The 24,757-nt window shown below is 35.8% G+C and overlaps 1 long non-coding RNA gene across 2 annotated transcripts; it reads left to right on the top strand.

Moving 5' to 3' along the window:
- Nucleotides 1–425: 425 nt before the first annotated feature.
- LOC131066768 (uncharacterized) lies at nucleotides 426–21,007 on the top strand. 2 transcript variants are annotated; one of them, XR_009111722.2, is made up of 4 exons: nucleotides 426–726; nucleotides 20,186–20,283; nucleotides 20,507–20,854; nucleotides 20,947–21,007. It is a non-coding gene; the product is annotated as an uncharacterized LOC131066768 (long non-coding RNA). The 2 variants fall into 2 exon arrangements; XR_009111721.2 differs by having other exon boundaries at nucleotides 469–726; nucleotides 20,507–21,007.
- The last annotated feature ends 3,750 nt before the right edge of the window (nucleotides 21,008–24,757 follow it).

The following is a 24,757-nucleotide window of genomic DNA, read 5'->3' on the forward strand; positions in this document are numbered from 1 at the left end:
CACTAATTGTGACACCCTACTAATAATGATGAATCAAGTTTATCTTCATTTCAATATGTGGAATACATGTCAAATCATAAGCATGAAAGCAAGTTTTATTCCTCCCACAACCAAAGCTTACACAATCCTTTTTTCACTATGAACAAGAACTTATTTTTAACGGCTACGATTTTAACAAAACACCTAGTTCAAAGAGCTAGTTTATCTGTACAGGTGACTGAGATCTTTATGTCTCTAATTGTAGACCTACACCTCTTGACGTAAAAATCATCATATCAAACCCTTGTGAGGCCCTCTAGGTCTCCATCATTATATATGAGTATTTTTGATCATTGACCAAATAAGCATAATTTTGATATAAAATTGACTACCTAGATTTGATTAATTTGTGATAGTAAAAAGATTGAAATAAAATATTCTTGATACCAAACAAATTTAAAAATATATATATAATATATAATTTTATATCCGTTTGACCTCTCTCCTATTTGTGAATTTGAAAGGATCAATATCCATATCTGTTTCTTGATTTCTGGAATAATGCCTAATTATATCTGTTTCTTGATTTCTGCAACAATAAAAATTTGTTTTCTTGAGCTATACTAGAAATCCTAAAAGAATTGCGTCCTGGTAAGAATAACACGGCAAGGAGGAAGAGATCCAGGCAGCTTGAGAAAACCTATTATCAGTGTTATGGATTCCATTGGGGTGCCTCGATTGGAGGAGGTATGAGCAAGAGAGGCATTTCTGTTAATTACAATATCTGTTACTTTGATTTCTGTAATAATACTACCTATATATCTGTTTCTTGATTTCTTTAATAATACTATCTGTATCTGTTTCTTGATTTCTGTTATAACTCCTAGTTTTGTTTTCTGTAACAATAATACCTATATCTGTTTTCTTGATTTATGTAACAATACCACCTATATCTGTTTGTTGATTTCTGTAACAAATTCTAAAAGAATCGCATCCTCGTTAATTTATTCTTGTTTGAAGGCAAAGGATAACACACATCAAGGAGAAGGAGATTTAGGCAACGTTCCTGATTCATACACATACGATTTCGTATTTCCTGCGATGACTCTCTTAGCCTACCATGCTTGTTTGTTCTCTTTGATGGTGATTCTCACCAAAATCCTAGGCGCGACCTACTTACATGAGTTTCCTTTCAAAGTTGTATTTTTTGTGGCATACTTTATTGTGACATTAGTATTTGCAATCACTGTGCTTAGGGGTTCCAACTTTACAAAAAGTCCTTTGTCTTGAGGACATCAGTGGGATTCCACACTGTGAGTTTCATTGCTGCTGGTAAGGCAGAGACAAAAAGAATAATAAAAACAGAGAGCTACGAACTGCTGCTACAGCAAAAGAGTTTTTTTATTTTCTAATAATAAAACGGTTACAAATGCCTCAAATTTAGAGAGGTCTACAAAAAATTCGAGAAGAAGCAAAACTAAAAATAGCTGCTTTAAAAAGTGTTTTAAAAACAAAGCTAAAGCAATAAAAACTAAACTAATCTTTTCCTCCGTGTGCACCTAATCTAAGTAAAACAAAAAACTGTTTTATCTAATTTTTTATCTCCCATGCGGAGAAATTATGCTTTATTCTAACACTCCCCCCTAATTTCTACCATTAATAGTTTTATCATCTACAATGCCCAAATTTTCTCTTAAATGCTCAAAGATCTCCTTTGCTAATGCCTTGGTAAATATATCTGCTAACTGATCTTCAGATCTGCAAAATTTCAATTGAATTTCACCATCATTCACCAACTCTCTGATAAAGTGATATCTTGTATCAATATGCTTGCTCCTCTTGTGAAAGACATGATTCTTTGACAACGCGATTGCTGATTTGTTATCACAAAATATTGGAGTTGGCTCCTCCTGTGTTTGCAATAAATCAATCAAAACTTTCCTCATCCAAACTGCTTGACATGTTGCTGAGGTGGCTGCTACATATTCTGCTTCAGCTGATGAAAGTGTCACTATGGGTTGCTTCTTTGATGCCCATGAGATTGCACCTGTCCCACAATGAAAGATATATCCAGAAGTACTCTTCCTATCATCAACACTACCTGCAAAATCAATGTCAGTATAACCAATCAAACCAAACTCATTAGATGTGGAATACAAGATTCCATATTCAATCGTTCCTGCCACATATCTCAATATCCTCTTCCCAACATGCCAATGTGAGTCTTTTGGTGACTCCATGAATCTTGAGATCAAACTAACCCCATACATGATATCTGGTCTTGTAGCTGTAAGATACATCAAACTTCCAATTAGCCTTTTAAAAACTGTAGAATCAACATTCGACCCTTTGTCTTCTTTACTAATCTTAGTGCCTGTTGCAATTGGTGTAGATGCTAGATTACAATTTAACATCCTAAACCTTTTCAACACATCTTTTGCATATTTAGATTGACTAATAAAAATTCCTTTATCTGATTGAACAACTTCAATGCCCAAAAAATACTTCATCAAACCCAAATCTGTCATCTCAAATTCTTTCTTCATTGCTGATTTAAATGTGTCTACAGACAAATTTCCAATGAAAATTAAATCATCTACATATAAACACACAACCAAAATCTGACCTTCTTTATTGAACTTTGTGTACAATGTAGGCTCACTTTTGCTTCTGTTGAATCCATTATTTTGCATGTATGAATCAATTCTGCTATACCATGCTCTTGGTGCTTGTTTGAGACCATAGAGCGCCTTCTTCAATCTATAAACCTTGTCTTCTTGTCCATAAACTTCATAACCTTGTGGTTGTTTCACATACACTTCTTCTAAAAAACCATTTAAAAAGGCTAATTTGACATCCATTTGAAATACTTTCCAGTTATTTTGAGCAGCTATTGCTAATACCATTCTAATAATATCTAATCTAGCAACTGGAGAAAATGTCTCTTTGTAATCAATTCCATAATGTTGTGCAAAACCTTTTGCTACTAACCTTGCCTTGTGTTTTTCAATTTCACCTTCTGCGTTAAATTTGGTTTTATAAACCCATTTGACTCCTATGCAATCTTTACCTTCAGGTAGATCAACAAGCTCCCATGTGTGATTTTTCTCAATGGAATTCATCTCTTCATCCATAGCTTTAATCCAATGTTCTTCCTTAACCGCTTCTTCAAAATACACAGGATCATGAGAGAATAATGCAAAATTTGAGCACAAATCCAAATTATCTTTTCTTTGATCATATATCTCTTTCAAACCTCTCATCTTCTTACCTTTATATTTTGATCTTAATGAGGCAAGAGTAGGATGTGATTCATCACTTGTGAATTGGGAGTAGGATGATTTGCATGAGCAGACGATTCACCTTGTACAATATTCCTTGGAGTTGTTTTTGGAGTAATTGTTCCTACTTGTGAATTTGATTGATCACCTTGCACAATTTGCTCTTTAGGTTCTTCATCATTCTCTGGTATTGGTGCTCCACTTGTGATTGATCTGTCAATGCTACCATCCCACGCTTCTTCTTCCTTAAATTTGACATCTCTGCTAACAATCACTTTCTTTGAAATGGGATTATACAATTTATAACCCTTTGATTCTTCACTATAACCAATGAAAATACATTTCACTTTTAGCATCCAATTTTCTTCTCAATTCAGATGGCACTAATGAATATGCAACACATCCAAAAATTCTCAAATGAAGTACACTGCTTCTTACCATTCCATGCTTCTTGTGGAATTTTGTCCTTGACACTCTTTGTAGGACTTCTGTTCAAAATGTATACCGCGCAAGCTACTGCTTCTGCCCAAAAATCATTAGATAAGTTTTTAGCCTTCAACATGCTCCCTAGCCATTTCCATTATGGTTCTATTCTTTCTCTCTGCTACACCATTTTGTTGTGGTGTGTACCTTGTTGTTAATTGTTTCTTGATCCCATGATCTCTGCAAAAAACTAGAAATTCATTAGAATTAAATTCACCACCTCTATCAGATCTGAGTACTTTAATATATTGTCCACTTTGCTTTTCCACCATAGACTTGAACTCCTTAAATTTGCTGAAAGCTTCAGACTTCTGCTTGAGAAAATATACCCAAGTCTTCCTGCTAAAATCATCAATGAAGGTTAGGAAATAAATACTACCTCCAAATGATGGAGTTTGCATTGGTCCACATAAATCACTATGAACCATAGTTCAAAAAATTGAGGACTTGCCACGGACTCGCGAGTCCTTGGGAGCCGCGAGTCGAGTCCTGGCGAGTCCATCTGAAAGATTCACGAGTCTTTTGCACGGACTCGCGAGTCTTTTAGATGGACTTGCGCGACCCAAAAAAAACGTCATGCAACCTTTAAAAGTGAGTTTTTATTTTATTTTTTTGCCTTCATTTGGCATAATTGAGGGAGTGAAATATCTCATGAAGGGTTTTTTTGCCAATAGAGAAATAACACCCGATGCCTATATAAAATAATAAAAGTATTTTTGGCCTCGCGGGGCGCTGCCCCTCGACCCCGCCTTGTATCGCGACAGGGAGCGCGCAAGGGGCGACGCCCCTTGACCCCAAATTGGGGGCGCTGCGCTGAAACCCCCGTCGAAAAATATAGGGGGAAACTGCGTTGATGGAAGTAGTGAAAACTTAACCTTCGAGTCCGATTAGGCTCCATATAACAACTTAATTAGTATTGAAGAAATCTGGGTATTTAGATTTAGTATTTCAAATTTCAAATATTGCACGTTTGTAGATCATATGACATGTGTAATGTTTCAATTATGGCTCCTATGTTCTCTAAATGCATTAATTTCTTTATGTTTTTTTGTAAAACTATGGTTTTTTTTTTGCCGAGTCCTTGATGAGTCTTTCGCGAGTCTTTCACGAGTCCGAGTCCGAGTCCAAATTTTTGGTTTGCCGAGTCCGAGTTTTTGGACTTTGCTATGAACTATCTCCAATAATTCCCTTGCTCTAGAGGAGGTTCCTACATGAAAATTCTCTCTATGTTGTTTTGCCAAAATGCAACTCTCACATGAATTTGCTAGCTGCTCTATAGATGGCAATCCTTTTACCATTCGTTTCTTTTTTAACAAACTTAAACCTCCAAAATGTAAATGTCCATACCTGAAATGCCATAGCCATGATTGGTCTAACTGCACAGTTTTGAAATTGGCTTCTTCTTTTGCTTGGGCACACTTAATTTGGAGGGGGAACATTCGATTCTTAGTCATCTCCACTTTTGCAATCAACCTGTCATTTGGAAATCTATCCAATATTGTGCAAACATAATTCATAAAGGATACTCGGTACCCCTTTTGTACTAGCTGTCCAACACTCATCAAATTATGCTTTAGTCCAGGCACAAAATATACATCAGAAAGAAAATTTCTTTCAACATTTCTTGTCAAAACATTTATTACTCCTTTACCCATTACAGCCACTATATTATCATTTCCCAAATTTCACTTCAGACTTTATAGAATCATCAGACTAGAAAACAAGTCTTTATTCCCTTACTGCAACCACTATCCAAAAACCAAATATTTCTAGTGCTCTCTTGAACAACATGGCATGTGATGAACAAACTTTCAGATTTAAATGAAGACTCATTTGTGTAATTTGCATTCTTCTTATCCATATCTCCTTGTTTCTTTCTACATTCATAAGAATAATGTCTATATTTTTTGCAATAATAACACTGATTATTGGATTTATCAAACCTCTATGAATTTTGATTGGAGTGACTGTTTCCATGTCCTCTACTGTTGTAGTTCTGATTATTCCTTTCACCTTGATCTGGATCATTCTTTTCACCTCGATCTGAATCACTTCTACCACCTTTGCCTCTGCCTCTGCTTCTTCCTCTGAAGCTTGACCTTCCTCTTCCTCTATCAAATGATACCTGAGACTTGAAAGCATTCTCAAAAGAAGTATTGTTATTTCTATTCATTGTGGACTCATGTGTTAACAAAGATCCAATTAATTCATCTACTGATAACTGTGTCAAATCCTTGGATTCCTCAATTGCTACAACTATCGCATCAAATTTACTGGGTAAACTCCTCAAAATATTTTCAACGATCTTTTGATCCATTAAATCTTCTCCATTAGATCTAATTTGATTTACAATATTCATGACCTTACTCATAAATTGGTCTATGGACTCAGATTCATTCATTTGCAAATTTTCAAAACTTCTTCTAAGAGACAGTAGTTTAGCTACTTTCACCTTTGTAGTACCTTGATAGGCTGTCTCCAAAATCTCCCATGCTCTCTTGGATCTTGTTGCTGCTGCAACTCTAGGAAAGATGGATTCATCCATTGCTTGCTAAATTAAAAATAAAGCTTTTGCATCCTTTTTCTTGTTGTCTTTAAGTATATCTTTTTCTCCTTGTGTTAATGCCTGATCCTGTGGCTCTGCAAAACCATTTTCTACCAAATCCCAAACATCTTGTGAACAGAATAATGTTTTCATCTTAATTGCCCAAAAATCATAATTCTTACCAGTAAAAATAGGAATTTGGGGCTGAGAAATATTAGTTATTGTTGCCATTGTGTGAATCGGTCTGCTACAGAAAACTACTTCATCAAACTGTGGCTTCTACAACAACTTTACCCTCTATAATTTTATGCATACAAATCTGCCCAAACTGGCTCTGATACCACTTTGCTGGTAACGCAGAGACAAAAAGAATAATAAAAACAGAGAGCTACGAACTGCTGCTACAGAAAAAGAGTTTTGTAATTTTTTAATAATAAAACGTTTACAAATGCCTCAGATTTATAGAGGTCTACAAAAAAGTCGAGAAGAAGCAAAACTAAAAATAGCTGCTTTAAAAACTGTTTTAAAAACAAAGCTAAAGCAATAAAAACTAAACTAATCTTTTCCTCCGTGTGCACCTAATCTAAGTAAAACAAAAACGGTTTTATTGCTAATTTTTTATCTCCTATGCGGAGAAATATGTTTTATTCTAACAATTGCACTAGCTTGCATGGTGATGTGTAATTGGTCTGTAATCAATGTTAGTTTAGGAATTGTAACACTCATAGGTTTTGTCTGGGTACAAATTCATAATGTGGGTCAGCTGATGATTTCTTGAAAGATGAAATGTGGGTCATGCTGTAGCTATCTTCCATATACAGATTTATAATGTGGATTAACTGAGGATTTCTTGACAATAATTATTTAGTCTTCCTAACATTTTAGCTAGGTTTTAATGCGGGGCTGTTGTAGCTTTCTTCTGTCGTCAGATTTATAATGTGGGTCAACTGAGGATTTGTTGAAAACGATTATTTAGTCTTCCTACATTGTTAGCTAGGTTTTAAAAAAAGATTGATCTGCTCTGGTATGGAGAAGGGTAGCTAGCATATCATCCTCAAAGTAATGGCTGAATAATTCTTGTTAGTAATCTCAGTGGCATATTACTTTTACTTCAAAGCAATTAGATCATTCTGAGGGTATTATTAATAGGAAAATATGAGATTGTTGGAGCATAACATTAATGTCAGATGTTCTTACAAAATATTTTCCCTAATTTGCAAGGAAGGACCTAATTTACAGAAAAATGGGTGGTTTAGGAACTGTAGCAGTCATAGTTTTGCTTTTCTATCATTTCAATCTGCTAACTAAGTAGGCCTAAAATTACATTATCCAGTTAGTTCTAAAAAATGAAGAAGAATTATTGCATGTACTTCATATTGGAGTGGCTTATAGAGATTTGTTTATAGTTTGATTCTTGTTTTTGTGTATTCACACAGGTATAGTTCAGTACTGTTAACTAGACATCTAAATGACAGTAATATCAATAGACAGATATTAATGAACTCTTTAATTTAAAAAAACATTGCTGCAGGTTGCTGTTGGAGAAAAACTGCTGATATTTGCTCGTAAATACTGACATAAGTGATTGAAATACTGACATGTGTGAATGAACTCTATTTTAAAGCAATTTTGCACAAATAGATAAATTTTTAGTACATATTTAATCAAAAGTGCATTAGAAGCTATGTTACTTCCACGCTTTCTACAACTAAATTTACATATGGAAACTTTTTTCCTGTAAATTTGCTTTTTACAATGTTCAACTAGTATAGTTGTATATGGACTATACTACGAAACAATCTGATTCTTTACATAATCTCTTCATTACTTTTCCTCGTTCAAGCCTTTTCTTTACCATGTCCTTGGGACTACAAGACTACAGGAAGAATTCAACTAATTTGATGAGTCAATTTATGGTGTAGTAGTTAGTTTTGGAGTTTGGGGAAACAACAAAATCGAATTAGAAGTGCTGTTAATGTCATGTATTTTTAGTGTTATCTAGTTTCTGTATGAATACTTTAACTGAGCTGACAATAAAATACAAAGAAAATTTAATTAGCCAATAGGCTCTTTATATGGACATGCCAGTCCAGGAAAGTCTGCCATACCTATCTCACACTTTCAAACTTCTTTATGGCCGCCAGAAACCAGAAACAATAATTTCTTAGATGGTTTTGTGTATGATTTGATGTTTCCAGTCGAGCCAGCTCACCAGCCTCCTTCTCAACAGCAGTAATGTCCGCCATCTGCTGTGGATTTGGGAAGATGTTTCAATTAATGCTTGTGTTACTGTTATTTTGTCCTTTGTGAAGATGCTTTAATTAATGCTTGTGTTGCTGTTTGACACTCATACATTCCCTGCCGCCCTCTATCACCACCCAAATTGCCACAGTGGTCTGTCACTTTCATTCCATCGGTGTGCTTTGGAGCAGGACATTTGCATTGATTCAAATCTTTTGGAGCAATACTACCAGGTAACATTAATAATGCATGTTAATATGGAAGCAAACTCATTCATTTCTTTTATTTTGTAAGAAAAAAATTATTCAGTTTTTGTAATCAATAATTAGACTTCATGTAGCAGATTATATCTTCAGTTCTGCTAGACTTTGGCTGTTATCTTTTTTACTATGCTTTGTATGGTTTTAATTATTTGGTTTTTTAAAATGATCACAGGAGATTGCCTTGTTTGATTTGAAACCGATTTGCAACTCAGAGTTCTTTAAGTGATAGTATAGTATTAATAAAGGAAATGTCCAATGATAATACCCAGGAAGTTTCTGTATTTTGAAACTTATATGCTTCAACATATGGATTCAATTGCAATAATTAGAATACAGGCTTGAATTTCTTGTTTTGTGAAGATACCACATTTATAATGGTATTCTAGAGCAACTCATTTGAAGACAACAAATAATAGAGCTGAACTAAAAATTTAGTGTCCATACATATATGAGATTAATCATTAAACAAAAAGGTATATGCAGAATGCGAAGAGCTGACCTGCTCTTCTATTCATGAGGCTCTGCCCTGAAAATTCTCTTTAATATTGTCAAATGTTTTTTGGCGTCACATATGTTTAAGAAGATTTTTTGTGCTGATAATGTTCTGCCATTCAACACTATTAAAAAAGTTTGCCCATCTTTAGTTTTTTATTGTATTTGTCATGCGCTTTCTTCCTATGTGATCCTTTATTTAGGATGTGTGGCATTTTATACTACTCTTGAGCGTTCTTTCTTGTATGTTTGATTTTTCATCAGCATTGTTAGTCTTCCTTTTCTAGAATCCAGTTTTATATTTGTTTTCCATCACTTCGTGTTTATATGGTAGTTCCTTTGTTTCAAGCAATACGATTTACTCTCCTTATTTCTTTTCTCGAAATGCCGATTTTGAATTCTTCAAGTTTTGAGGATTACCATTTGTTGGATGTTCGATATACTTTCAGTTTTTGTTTTGCATGAATTATGTTAGGGCACAGGTAGTTTCCACATAGTTGTTGTGAGGGTACTAAAGTGTAGTGTCTTGAAGCTTGTTCATTTTGGAAGGACATGCTATTCACTTGCAATTAAAGACAACCTGTCATTGCCATTTTGCTTAATTTTCAACATGCTTACTTTGCATACAAACTTTAATTAGCAAAGTCTGATCCTGGAAGTGTGTTCATAATTCTGACGAAAAGGTTGTGTTTTTCACTCACAAATATGTTTATTATCATTTCTGATTTTTAATAAATTTGTGATATGCTTACAGTGCTGTTGTGACGTATTCACACATCGCCCCATTGCAAATGGGGACCCCTACTTTCTGCTTTCTAGGGTTTGCTTTTTAGATCTTTTAGGTTCTTGTCTATTGACCTTTTGCATTTGAAGGGTCGCCAGGGTGCTCATTAGGGTAGCAGGCTCTGCTTGAGTTAGGTGGATCTCCTCAAGAGGTCAGGTCAATTGAGTGATTAGGGGTTATTTAGATCATTCCTAGGGTGTTTTTTGTGTACTATTTGGTCGCACTTCAAGTTGCTAAATCAAACCTTGGTTGAATGCATAATGTCCTCCTAGGTCCCATCCCTTACATCAAGGGCAGAGCGAATTCGCCTTGAGAAGTCTGGAATGTCATCTTGATCCTCAAATGTCCTGAAATTTGGCTGTCTGGAATGTCATCCTAATCTTGAAATTTGACTGTCTGGAAAATTGAAGAATCCTCCAAAAACTAGATTTTGCATTATAACTCCTGGAGGTCCGAAACCACTCTCAAACATCCTGACAGTATATATGGAATATAACTTAAAGTATAAGTTTCTTATACTTAAATGTTATATTCCATATATGAATCCTGACGGAGAGGCTAAAATGTCAAATTTCGCTCCTGACCCTTCCAAAGGGCCCAGAGCAAAATTTCACAAAGGACCTAAGATTTCACCTAAGTCAGTGAGTGATTGAGCGAATTGGCAAAGTTATGAAAGGAAATGCATCAAAGGGTTGAGTCTAAGGCAAAGTCAAGTCAAATTCAAGTTGAATTGAGTCTAGAATAGGAATTTCGCTCTTGAGCCTTCCAAAGGGTCCAGAGCGAATTCCTCTATAGGACACTCTACATCGATCAAAATTATGAACTAATCCATGTCCTAGGTATTATTGAAGGCAATTCACTTGTTTGGATGAAGAAATGTGAAAATGAAGTCAGGATTTGAGCCCAAGGAAGAATTTCGCTCCTGACCCTTCTAAAGGGTCCAGAGCGAAATTCATATAAGACCCTAGTTTTTCACAAAATCTTGAAGAGAATGCCAATTTGAACTGGATGATGATGGAAGGGGGCCTAACAAGTTGTATCCAAGACAAGGAATGGAGAAAGGAGCTGAGAAATGAGCCTAAAATGAAAATTTCGCTCTTGACCCTTCCAAAGGGTCTAGAGCGAAATTTTCATTTTAGGCTCATTTCTCTTTGATATGACCAAATTTGTGACTCCTAAGGCATGGTTTGAAGGAATTTGATGTGTTCTTGCCTTTGAAAAGTGGATTGAGGCGATGAAATGGTGAAAATCAACCTTAAGCTTGAATTTCGCTCCTGACCCTTCCGAAGGGTCTAGAGTGAAATTCTCCATAAACCTCATTTTCTTCCTTGTTTAGACTAAAAGCCTTGTTCCTTGGACATAGTAGGGGTAAATGGACATGTTCTCGCCTTAGGAAGAGAATGAAAGCATTGAAAAGTGAGGATTTTGTCCAAGATTGGGAATTTCGCTCCTGACCCTTCCAAAGGGTCCAGAGCGAAATTCTCCATAAACCTCATTTTCTTCCTTGTTTAGGCCAATATTTTAGTTCCTTGGGCATATTTAAAAGTGGATTAACATGTCTTTGCCTTTTGAAGTGATGGGATGTGAAGGAGTGAAGGATTTTGTCCTAAAACTTGAATTTCGCTCCTGACCCTTCCAAAGGGTCCAGAGCGAAATTCTTGAAAACACCTATTTCCCCCTTAGATGAGGTCAAGACCTTGGTTCTTATGGCGTGGATAGAAGTGAAGTGATGTGTCCTTGCCTTTTGAGGTGGATTGGAGTTGAAAAAATGAAGAAATGAGCTCAAAATGTGAATTTCGCTCCTGACCCTTCCAAAGGGTCTAGAGCGAAATTCTCATTCTCTCCTTTTCCTCTCAATTTTGTGTCAAGCCAAATGTGGATCAGGGTGAATTAAGATTGAAGATGCCCCTAGGCATGCCTTTGAATGACTTGTGGCCACCAATGATGAAGATTCCAAGCTAGAACTTAAATTTCGCTCCTGACGCTTCCAAAGGGTCCAAAGCGAAATCCTAAATAGGTCTTGTCCCTGGTCATGATTTTTAGCGAAATTCTCCTTTCAAGCCATTTTGAGGTCAAACAAGTGTTGCCTTCATGAGAGAGGGATCCAAAGATGAGAGACCAGGTAAAAGAAAGTGAGAAGGATAGAGCTAAGTGAAGGAAAACAAGCAAATCTTGAATTTCGCTCCTGACCCTTCCAAAGGGTCTAAAGCGAAATTCTCAAAATCACCTAGTTTGTTCATGATAAAGACTAAGATATGGATTCCTAGGCCTTGGTGGAGAGAAGGCTAGCATGTGCTTGTCTTGGGAGGCAACTTGGAGTAAGGAAATGATAGAATTTGAGCCTAAGGAAGAATTTCGCTCCTGACCCTTCCGAAGGGTCCAGAGCGAAATCCTTAAAACCTCTATTTTGCTCCAATTTTGCATCAAACCTAGTGTTGATTGAGATTAAAGGCATCCTTAGACATGCATTTGAGCAAGTTGTGGTCACAAAATGTGAAGATTTTGTCCTAAAATGTGAATTTCGCTCCTGACCCTTCCAAAGGGTCCAGAGCGAAATTCCTTATAGGTCCTGTCCTTGGCCAAGGTCCAAAGCAAAATCCTCTTTTTTGGTCTTTTTGGAGGTCAAATCAATGATGTCTTCAGGAGAAAGCAATTCAAAGGTCAAGAGAAGTTCAAGGCAAGGAGATGATGAAATTTGAGCTAAAATGCAAATTTTGCTCTTGACCCTTCCAAAGGGTCCAGAGCGAAATTCTTATAGGGCTTGTCCATGGGGAGGATCTTGAGCGAATTTCATTCTAATGCCTTTTTGTTGATGATTTAAGGTAGAAAATGCTATGTGAGATAAATATATCATGTGTACTTAATCATCTTTTGGTTTGTTTTGCAGGTGGAAGAAAATCAGGCCAGGACAAGGACGACCTATTCTAAGCCCATCACCATCAAGGACGTCCTAGATGCATAAAGGAGGACTCAAGGTGTTTTGAAGTGTTGGAAGACTTCAACTATTCGAGGAGTTGCAAGCTAGCCTCAAGACCTCATTCTACCACATGAAGAAACCACATGATGACAGAGAAAAATGACACTTCAAGGCGAGGTATGCTACCAGAGAAAGAACACTTGACAATGAGGAAGCCTCATCAAGCATATGGGAGTCAAGGAGGTACATCATTCATTGCGTCAAAAGATAGAAAAGAGATCAACCAAGACACAGACGTCAGACCCAGTCATTTTTCCTCTAGTTGGATTGGTCCACCTTAGCATGTTCAGATTCAATGTACCCGACTCATCAGGGATGGCACAAACTTCGGTGTACCTACCCCTGTTTCCTATTGGTCCTCACTCTTGGAATGTAATTTTCTCATTGGCTAAGGAAGTTTGTTATAACAAACCCTAATTAGGGTTTCTATCCTTTAATCCTAGCCATTGATTCTAAGTCAATCAGAGCCGTCAATTTGTAAAGGGCTCTATATAAAGCCCTGGCTCTTCATTTGTAAAGGAAGGTTAATAGTTGGTGAATAGTTAGAGATAGGCAATAGTAAATAATTAGTAGCTCAATAGTAGATAGCATTTTAGAGTAGAGTAGAAAGAGAAGGCAAAGATTGTTGTCAAGACATTGTTGCAAAAGACATGTAAACTTCATTGAAGGAATGGTGAATTCTATGTGTCAATTCTGCAATTTGCATGGTCTCTATACTTCTCAAATTTAATTTCATGTTATTAGATGAATGGAAGAAATTTGTATGATCAATGGTGAAATTTGTATATCCATACTACTAGCGGTTTGTTGATTGCAAACTCGCCTTGCATAGTCAACTGGAATCATTCAACTTAAGCTTAACTTCAATTATCGCTTTTTCATTGATATGCATCAACCTGACGCTGTCTATGCTTGTAGCGGTGATCTGAACATCATAAAGCTTTCCTGAGAAGATCGCACTAACCTTGTGGAGATGATCCTAGCATGTCAAAGAAAGACTTAGTTAAAGTTTCATCAAACGTCATCCATTAATCCTACATTCTTAGTGTTAGAATTAGATCCTTCTCCAACCCTTATCCTTTTCCCTTTTAAAAAAAAATCAAGGATCAGTAAAGACCCACGTTCCAGTGATATCCAAAGCAAATTAGATGCTCAGGTCATCGAATGAGAGTCCCCTTGTGATTCCAGCATAATCACATTAGACCAAATTGAGCTTATCCGCAAGTAGAGAACCTACATACAAGAACCTTGGAGTTGTCTTGATTGATCCTTAGGCGAACTCTTCAGCATTCGGGGAAACTTTGTTCAAGAGAGGATAAGATACCTTGGTATTTTATTATGTGTTCGCATGTGCATAAAAACACATCAACAAGTGCATACAACACTTTTTCTCTAATTCCAATGTTTGTAAGCATTCATGTACTGTAGCTGGTAGTTCAGTAGGCTTCAACTAATTATTTGCTTCGAGGGGTTTGGGAGAAAAGTATATAAAGATTGTTAAGTAAGTCAAGTAGACAATATAGTTAGAATTTATCTTCAATTAATTTATGTCTAATTAAAATTTTAAAGCTTATGACAATGTGGATTGGCGGTTCTTATGCAAAATAATGCAGGCTTTTGGTTTTGACAAAAAATGGATCAACTGGGTTTTTGAATGCATTTCTATGCCTAAATTTTCAATCTTGATAAATGGGAAGCCAATAGGTTTCTTCTCCTCCTCAAGGGGGCATCCGGCAAGGAGATCCTATATCTCCATTTCTCTACAGTATCATGGTGGAAGCTCTAGGGAGGGCTATTAAATCAAAACAATCTAACAACCTTTTGGAAGGAGTCAAAGTAACCACAAATTATGTTGTCACACACCAACAATTTGTAGATGATAACCTTTTGCTGGGTGAAGCAAAAGTCAAGGAAGCAATTCAACTAAAAATGCTTTTGGAATCCTTTGGGAAGGCTTCAAGACAAATCAGCAACAAAGAAAAATGAAAAGTTTTCTTTTTCTCCACCCCTTTCCCCCTACAGGTTAAGATTCAAAGAATTTTAATTGCAGAGCAAGTATCCTCCCATGTATACATCTGGGCATTCCAATTGATAGAGGATTGAGGAACACTAAGCTTTGGGACCTACTAAAGCTAAAGATGGATCAAAATATAAACTCCTAGAAAGGGAAATGACTTTCATGGGCTGGTAGATTAGTAATGCTCCAAGAAGTTATTTCGGCTCTCCCCATCTATCTTTTATTCTTCTTATCCCTAACTGCTGGTGCAAATTCCTTCATCATCAAGAAGATGAGAAACTTCTTTTTGCAAAATACGGAAGAAAAACATAAATTTGCCCTAATTGCATGGGATAAAATCATCAAACCCAAATCTTTTGGGGGTCTAGGAATCAAAGATCTTAAATTGTAGAACAAAGCCCTAGGAGCTAAACTAGTTTGGAAATTCATTAAAGATCCCAAAGCAACATGGGTTAGGATGATGGCAACTAAATATCTAACAGATATGGATCCTCAAAACATCCTTAGAGCTAATTTTCATCTGAAGGGTTCTAGAACTTGGAACTTCATTGTCTCTTGTAGAAACTTAATTACATATTCTCTTTCTTGGGATATACATGATGGTTCCTCTAGCCTCTTCTGGGAAGATTCATGGGGAGGATACCCGAGCATTGAAAGTTCTCTTAACATTCCAACAGCTAAGCACTGGCTTAAACAACACTGGGGATCCCGAGTCAGCGACTATATGGTTTTGGAAAGGACCTCTAGCATGCAAGGATGGAGCTGGAAGCCTATGGAAGGATTGCCTATTCCAATTGCTGAAATTAAACAACTTTTAGATTTTATAAGAGTAAGAAATATTAATCCTAGAAGAGGGAAAGATACTCTTATTTGGGCTTGCTCGAAAATAGGTCAATATAATGCTAAAGATGGCTACATGGTTCTAGCTAACTTTGGGAATCAAGAGGAACATGATATTCCAATTAGGCTCTTTTGGAGCAGTAAGATCATCCCAAAAGCAGGAATCTTTGCGTGGTTAGCCTTCAAAAAGAGGATTCTTACTGCAAAAAGGTTTGCTAAAATGGGCTATGAAGGGCCCTTGAGATGCATCTTGTGCAAAGCCCATGCAGAGACAGTTGATCACCTTCTCTTGAATTGCCCCTTTGCATCAAAATGCTAGCGATGGCTTTGTGCAAAATTGGGGTGGATATCAACCCTTACTAATGATATAATCTCTCTTTTTCAATGCTGGCCTCTTACTTCTAAGGAAAGCACTTTAAGCCAAATTTTGAAAATTTCTCTGTCCTGCTTTGTTTGGGAAATTTGGAAAGAAAGGAATCGAAGACTTTTTGACAATAAAGCAAGGAGAATTGAATTAGTTTTAAGCTCAATTGAAACCTCAATTGTTGAGACAGTAAATTGCAAACTAGCTTTCTCAACAGATTCTTCCAAAATGTTTTCTTCTTGGGATGATAGTATAAGAAATAACTGGCAAGGAATCAAGATTCCTCCTTCATTTGGGCAAAAACCTAATGCTCGAAAGGAAGCTATATGGTCTCCTCCTAAATATGGATGGTTCAAACCAAACTTTGATGGAGCCTCCAAAGGTAACCCAGGTCCTTCAGGTATAGGATATGTGGTTAGAGATAATTTAGGGACAATTATTGGAAAAATGGCCAAGCCAATGCCACCGAATACCAATAATATAGCAGAATTCAAAGCATTGCTGTTAGGCCTACTGGATTGCCTCAATCATGGGTTAAGAAACATCATAGTGGAGGGAGATTCAGAGATAACAATCAATGCAATCAAATTGAAGAAAACCCCAAACTGGCGGCTACAGGCAATTCTGGATAGCATAATTGACAATTTGGCTATATTAGAGCAATATGAGGTTAAACATATCTACAGAGAAGCGAATACAAAGGCAGATGCTCTCTCAAAATCTGCAGCATAAGGCATTTCGTTTCACTGGTGGGAGCAGGGAGGCAATCGCCAGGGCTAACCTACAAAGTATTTCCATCATTCGCCAAAGATTCTATCAGAAGCAGACTTTAATCTTAAAATCTGTAGTAGATGGTTTCCATTGCTCTGGCGAGAACAGGGCAGGAATTCCCAAGGTCAATCTTGAGGGAGTTAATCTATCTTGCTTAGCAGTGGTTTCTTTTTCTATTCTTCAGACTTTAATTATGGTGTTAAAGTTTGGTGAAACGGCTACTTCTTTGAATTCAAACTTTTCCGCCAACTTTAAGATTTGAAACAGACATGTAAGCTCTAACGTCACCTATTCTTGGCCTTTCCATCAATGAATTCTCCCACTCGCCTCCCGAAAAGATAGCCTGCGGTCTGCCGTCATTCTAAGTACGAGGCATGCGTTTTCCGTTGGATAGAGACTAACTCTTTAGCCGAGAGATTTGGCATGATTAGAGACAGATATCCTTCGCCACCTTTGCAGGCGAATTCATTGCAAGGCATTTCTCATTAATGCATGTCGAAGAAAGTGCCGTCTAGCCTTTATTCAACTTTCTCTGCAAGTTTATCAACTAGTTCATCTCTGCAATCGCATACAAAGCAGGTTAAGCTGCTTTAGACCCTCGATTATTAACTAGTCTACGTCTGCAATTGCTCGCAAAGAAGATCAAGGTGCTACAGATTCCTGAAGCTATGTCTGGTGAGGAGCCGTATGGATTTATTATGAGTGTCTACCCTAGACCAACCTCATGTTTTGGTGCGGACACTCCCATTTCTCTCTCGTCTTCCACCCGTCAAATCTCCTTTAGGAAAATCATGGACCTAAGGCTAAAGAGGCTCCTCCTATTTCCCGAGCCAAGGTTATCTTGGCCGTAAAGCTCATCCTTGGTAGTGGGCATATTAGCAGGGAAGAATATCCCCGCGACAACACTAGCATCTCATCTCGGTTTGTCGCCTCCCTCATGGATCTAAAGCTTGACAAACAAGCAATCTGGACCCTCACCAAAAGGCTATTTCCTAATGACATCTTGCTCGAATTGCAAGAGGTTCTTAACAAGGCGCGACATGATTCAAGGGCTCTTCGGCCGAGTGAGAGAATTCTCTTCAATGTTCCTGGCGAGTTGATTAAATTCTACCCTTTTCTGCTTGACCTTATTGGCAAGGATCTTGAAAAGCACAGATCCTTTACAGGCATGGGTCTCAGATTCCTGAAATGGCGTTTTCTGGGGGAAAATCCGGAAGATTTAGGCAGGGAGGAAGAGCTTCTAGAATTCGCCAGACTTAATGGTGTTTTGCCTTCAAAAACTGAAGCGGAGGAACCCCAAGCAGAATAGAGCAGGCGAGGTAGATCGGGTCGCAATTCTGGCCGGGGTAGGGGTTGTCCTCGGAGTAGAGGCTTTGGAAGAGGCCAAGCTCCAAAGGCTCCTTCAATGCCAGAAGAAGACTCTTAACCAGATAGGTGTTTCAAGCTGGGTTTTTTTCTTTTGAGGCCGTCTCTGAGCCTTTAGTTGGTTTTTTAAAATTTCTCTGCTAAAATTATACTTTCATAAATTCTGCTATGACTTTGTTTTCGTAGCTTTAAACTTTGAAAATATTTTTGAATGCCTGATGAGGTTTCATAAGGATTAATGTTTATAAGAAAAACTTTATGTTCAATCCGAGCCCAGAAATTTTTTGAGGGCTTTGGAGTTGGTTTCCCTTTTTGTGCATACTTAGGGATTTAGTTTCATATTGTCTGCCTTTAGGCCCTCTCGGCTTTTTGGAAATCTGGGATTTATGCTGTAATCTTCCATATGAATTAATATATTAATCTAGCAATGCCTTTATCGATCAAAAAAAAAAATTTAGTATCTTGGAGCTAAGAAATTTTTGACGGAATTGGAGGAAAAGTGAATATTGTTTAAAATATAATTTAATATATTTATTTCTTCAAATGTTGTTTTATTTTACAAATTTCTATATCTAATTATTTAAAGGCTGTTGAAAATTGAAATTGACTTCGTTTCTTTTGGTTACCGAATCTCCTCTCCTGAATATAGTTGCTAAAAGTTTTTAATTGAGTTCTTTTAACAATAAATTTACATTTCAAACTCAAAATTAACTTCTATGTAGAAGAAAGTTGCAATTTTATTTGAGATTTAGCAGATACGGTAGATGAGGAACTTTTGTGAACTGATTTTTCAATTGGCGAACTGTACTTATCTTATGGAGGACATCGTGCACGTTTGGATGTTTTCTATCGTTTTGAATTTAGATATTCTATCTGTATTCTTACACCTTTTATTTCATTCAATCACTAAGTCGCCAAGCTCCAGTCACTGGAGTTGACCTTTGGTAACATATGTTCATTTATGCATAGTCAGACTTATTATTATGATTTTCTGTTGTACTAGAGGAATCATTTATTGAGAGTGTTATTTATCCAGTAGGCGAAAGATTACTAATTAGTTAGGAAGAAATTTAGCAAAAGCCTCTGGGATTATTTTAATCTAGAACTGGGTATATGTAAACAATGTTAGAAGTGGAGATTACCTGCTGTTTCCCTGTATTTTGGAATTTTAATTAAAGGGTTCATCATATGCATATTTAGTTTTGTTATTTTTTTCATATTAATAATAATCTGAAATGCTTTGTTTTCTTCACTTCTATGGATTTTTACTTGTCATGGAAAATGCAATTGCTTACGTTTGGTAGTTGGATATAATTGATGGATATTTTACCGGAATATCTTTTTGGGCATGTCAGCTGTTTTGAAATATTTTATACGTATGCCATTTTTGGCAGTGCATTTGCCCCAGATATTGTTAATAATTGATAAATTTTCATGCTTTTAATGATGACAAAAGCAAAGAATGAATGATTTTTCTTTTGTTAGTTATGATTCTTTGTGGTTTATTTGTTGCATTGAGTGTTGGTGCCATGTATTTGAGTTAATTTGAATATTTGTTGCATAAGTTTACAGGTGATAATTTAAAATTTAATTATACAAGGTAATTGTGCTTCTAGAAAGGTTGCCTTGATTTTCTTTGCAGCTCCTAAAGTACCTCCTCCTCAAATAGCTTCTGATAACGATCCAAACAATACAACTGAGTTCATTATGGTATTCTATTTTGCATTGTGAATAGGATTCATCTTTATTCATTTTTATATGCTTACTCTTATGACTTGTGCAGATCTTTGTTGGTGGATTAGATCCATCTGTCAGATGAAGCTTTGAAACTCTTATTTGCCCAATATGGATAAGTTGTGGATTTGTTCAGCTTAGGAGCAGGTGCTATTGTTTAAACTTTCTGGAGTGTCGCTTATGTTTTATGTTCAGAAATGTATTATCTACAAAATTAAATGTTACAAATTTTTATTGTTTTGTAGTAATTGATGTTCCTGGATTTGGAAGTAATAAAGTTACTTGCTTTTGAAATGGTATTGGAGGCCACTTTCTTTTCTAAGGTCAATTTTGTCGCGCACCTGTGAAACCTTAAAATTTGTCTCTGCAGAGCCTGCACAGAGGAGGCTATGGTAATGCTTCACAGCACTGTACTTGGTGAACAATCAATTCGTCTTTCATGGGGGTGGAGTCCTGCTAATAAGCAGGCAACTTTCTTTGCAACAGGGTTTGTTAGTATTGAATTTTTTTATGCAGTTCAAATTGTATGACACGAGTCATACTCGTTTTACCAGTCTGCAGGATGGGGCCAACCTCAAGAACCAGATTCAAATCAGTGGAATGGGGCTTATTATGGATATGGACAAGGGCATGATTCTATCAATGGTTATGCTCAACAACCACAAGACCCAAATGTGTATGTTATGGATCCTATGCATATGGAAACTATCAGCAACAGGTAAATTAGTTCTGGAGCATGGTTGTGATGATGCATTCTAATCTGTTATTTAGCATTACTTTATACTAAAGCTACTTTGTCTCTTCTTGCAGTTTATGACTATACTGCAATATTTGATAGTGTTAAATAAAAAATTAGGATTGTTGCATTGCATCTTTGGATGATTTTATAATGGTAGCGTTTCAATCCTTAATCTGTATTAATATATATGGGATTTGCATGATGCTTGATCACGTTGAGATAAAGAAAATCCTAATCTCCTTGTTAAGTAGTTCCACCTTTTTTTTTCCATATTGAATATCTTGAGGGGTCCAATGCCTGCATCATCTTTATATGGCCATTCTACATGCAAATGACATGGAAGCTCTTGTTTTTACAAGAGGATTTTATAAGAGGAGCTTAAATAAAACACAAAATGACATTCTAATGTTAAAATTCATTTGTGCTTTCCAAGGTTGCATGGGTACGGGGGTACTCGAAGACGCTGGAGACTGGTAACCGGTACAGCTATTTTTTCAAAATAGGAGACGAGGTTTTTCAAAATAGGAGACGGGGTACTTGGAGATGCCAATTTTTTTAAAAATATAATTTAATAATTTATAGAAAATATGAAAATATAATGACATTGAACTTTCAAATGTGAAAGTTCAATGTCATTAAAATTAACATTAACATTAACTTTGAAGTTTAAGTACACAAATGTGAAATGCGTCAAATCAAAATGTCATACAAATGTCTGAAAATGGAGCCCACGTCGGTGGTTTTTGCTTCTGCCCATGCATCACGTCAAACTTTTTGACTTTTGCGAGTGTTATTTAGGGTGGAGACGGGAGGGTTCGTTGACGTGGAGTCTCCTATGTGTAGAGACGTTTCTTGACGGGTCTCTGGTGCGGGAGACGCGTACCAATCTCCGGTTCGCGTTCTAGGGGGTTGGGTTTGGGTACCCATGCAACACAGGTGCTTTCCCTTCACTTTCCTATTGGTGTATGCCTTTCACCTTCCATGGCTAAAAAAAAAAATCTTTAAAAACCTCATTGCAGGAGATATAGGTGGATAGTTATTTTTACTAGCTGAAAATATTGAAATGTCAGTAATAAATTTTCCTGTTCAAAAGAAGTTTAAAAAGCAGACTAAAAAAATATTAAAAGAAGTTTTAAAAATAAAAATATTCAGACTAATAAAAGAATGTGCTGATTTTGCTCAGCAAAACATAACAAAAGCAAGAGCTAAACCAACATTGGCTTCACAGAGAAAAGCCAAAGCAAATTAAGTCATACATGTAATCAAAGCATAGTATATGATTAACATGAGTAGCTGCATTATTTTCATCACTGGATCTGCAAATTAGTATTGTATAGATCAATACTTCACTACAGTATTCAAAAAGAGTAAGCAGAGGTGATCAACAATCACTTTGGAATTCTTAAATTATTAAGAAAATGATGACATAAACATAAAAAATATTATCAACTTGCTTAATGGCCACTCTTTGACGTAAACATCTTTATTATATGCCCAACTAATTATTCCCTCTCGAAAGTAAATAGTTGGTCATTCAATTTTAATACACCATTTTACAATCTTTGATTTGTATCTTGATCATACTATCTGATGTTCTGCAAAAAGGATTAGAAAATCTGTTTGATGGCAACACACACAAGAGCACAAGAAACAAACGTTGAATATGATAAGCAAATCCTATGCAAGTGTAGATAGTGATGCTATGAGAAAGCTCTATGCTAATGCCAATATAACAACAATACTCTAATGCTTCCCTTTTTTTGCTTGAGGAGAAGGGTTCTATTTATAGAAGAAATGGGGAAATGAAGGGTTAAGATTGAATGGTTTAATCAAGGGTCAAGTTTGAAAGTTGGGGATCCATGTGCACAATTGGCACCAATAAAATGGTGACAAGTGTCAACATAGGATTGGGTTGAGAGAAGAGGTTGGAGGCATTAAAGGCCTGAGAAGACCTCATGGTTATCTAGAGGCTAAGGGTCAAGTCCAAATTAAGATTACCCACTGGATTAAGAGTTAATCCAAGGATAAACCTTTGTGCAAATGTTTAAGAGATAATCATGGTCAAAACATTAATGGCCTGATGAGACCTTTGGGTTGGGTAGAGGTTGAGTCAAAACAAATGTTTTAACCATGTGGGAGGGTTTGAGGTAACCATTAATGGTTATTGGAGACTTTGGGGATTAAGTGGTTGAAGGTTGAAAGCCTTCAATGGTTATCAAAGACTTTGAGCCATTTAGTGGTTGAAGGTTGAAAGCCTTTAATGGTTATCAAAGACTTTGAGGGTTTGAGAAGTGACTTCCCTTTTGCTTAGGAATGTGACAAAGTTTAGAGAAGGGGTTAGGTTATTTAGAAGTGATTAGAAAATTCTAGAAGGGGTTTAGGCATGCAAGTGGATTTTGTAGGAAAATGCAAGTGGGAGAAATTTTGGTATTTTCAATTAAAATAAAATCATTTATTTCAATTAAATGGTGTAATTTGCATTTGGATAAATATTCAAATAAATATTAATTTATTTAAATGAGAAAAATGAAGATAAAACATTAAAATGCTTGAAGACTTTGAGGGAAACCATTAAAGGCTTGAAGATTTTAAGGAAAACCATTAAAGTCTTAAGAAGACTATAGAAGGAAGCCATCAAGTTTGAATACTTTAAGGGAAACCATTAAAGGTTTCAAGTGGGTGAGGCTAAATAGGATTTTAAATAAATAATTTATTTAAAATAGTTGTGCAACTTGCTCTTGTAGGAAAATACAAGTGGGTGGAGGATAAAGATGATTTAAATAAATTATTTATTTAAAATAATTGTGCAACTTGCATTTGTAGGAAAATACAAGTGGGTAGAGGATAAAGGTGATTTAAATAAATGTTAATTTATTTAAATGTGAGAGGTGGGATTTTGGGGGATTTAAATAAATATTAATTTATTTAAATGTGAGAGAAGATTTAATTAAACAAATATGATTTATTTATTTAATTAATGGTCTGAATTTGGTTAAGTGAATTAAATCAAATAAATTGAATAATTTATTTAATTAATAGGAGAAGAGGGTTAAGATGAATTAATTAAATATTAATTTAATTAATTCATTAATTGATGGTTAAATAATCAAATAAATACTAAGTATTCATTTAATTAAGTGGACAGATTTATGTGACTACACTATCTATAGTAAGAGTATTTCCCTTTGCTTAATTTACATGCACTCTTTTGTATTACACAATTTGATGGGGGCATAGGGGCATATTCTCTACCAACTCAATTTATAGTTCACGCATTATCCCATAGGTGGTATATACTTAGCTTTAGTGTATATTTTTTTTGACCTAAAAATATAATTACATATAATTATTTATTAATTTATTTTTCTAACTTGACATGTATACATATTTAGTTTTTCACACAACAAAGTAAATTAAGAATGTAGAGGAATAAAGTGAGTTTTGTGAATCAAGAATGAAGAAGAATAAAGTGAGTTTTTCACACAACAAATTGAAGGAAGAATGTAGAGGAATAAAGTGCATGCCCTTACACTTTTTGTCACTTGCTTTATGTTACATTTGGAGTGCATGCCCTTACACTTTTTTTCACTTGTTTTACGCTACATTTGGTTGATGTTTTTGGTGCCCGATTTTAGCATATAATTTGACTCATTTTAAATATCATGATTTATTTCTCAACAATTTTTCCATCTTGGATTGATTGCACCTACATTTTTCGTAATAGACTAGATCACATGTTTAATTTTCTTCCCTTTTTCTAAATTGGAAACTCACATTTCAAGGTTGGCATTCCCAAGATTTGACCATTACCCATCAAGGTGAGTGCCAAATATTTTAACTTATGCATCTTGATAGGTGGCAAATATTTTAACTTATGCATCT

The sequence above is a fragment of the Cryptomeria japonica genome, chromosome 2 (genome assembly GCF_030272615.1).
Source record: "Cryptomeria japonica chromosome 2, Sugi_1.0, whole genome shotgun sequence".
Classification (NCBI taxonomy): domain Eukaryota; kingdom Viridiplantae; phylum Streptophyta; class Pinopsida; order Cupressales; family Cupressaceae; genus Cryptomeria; species Cryptomeria japonica.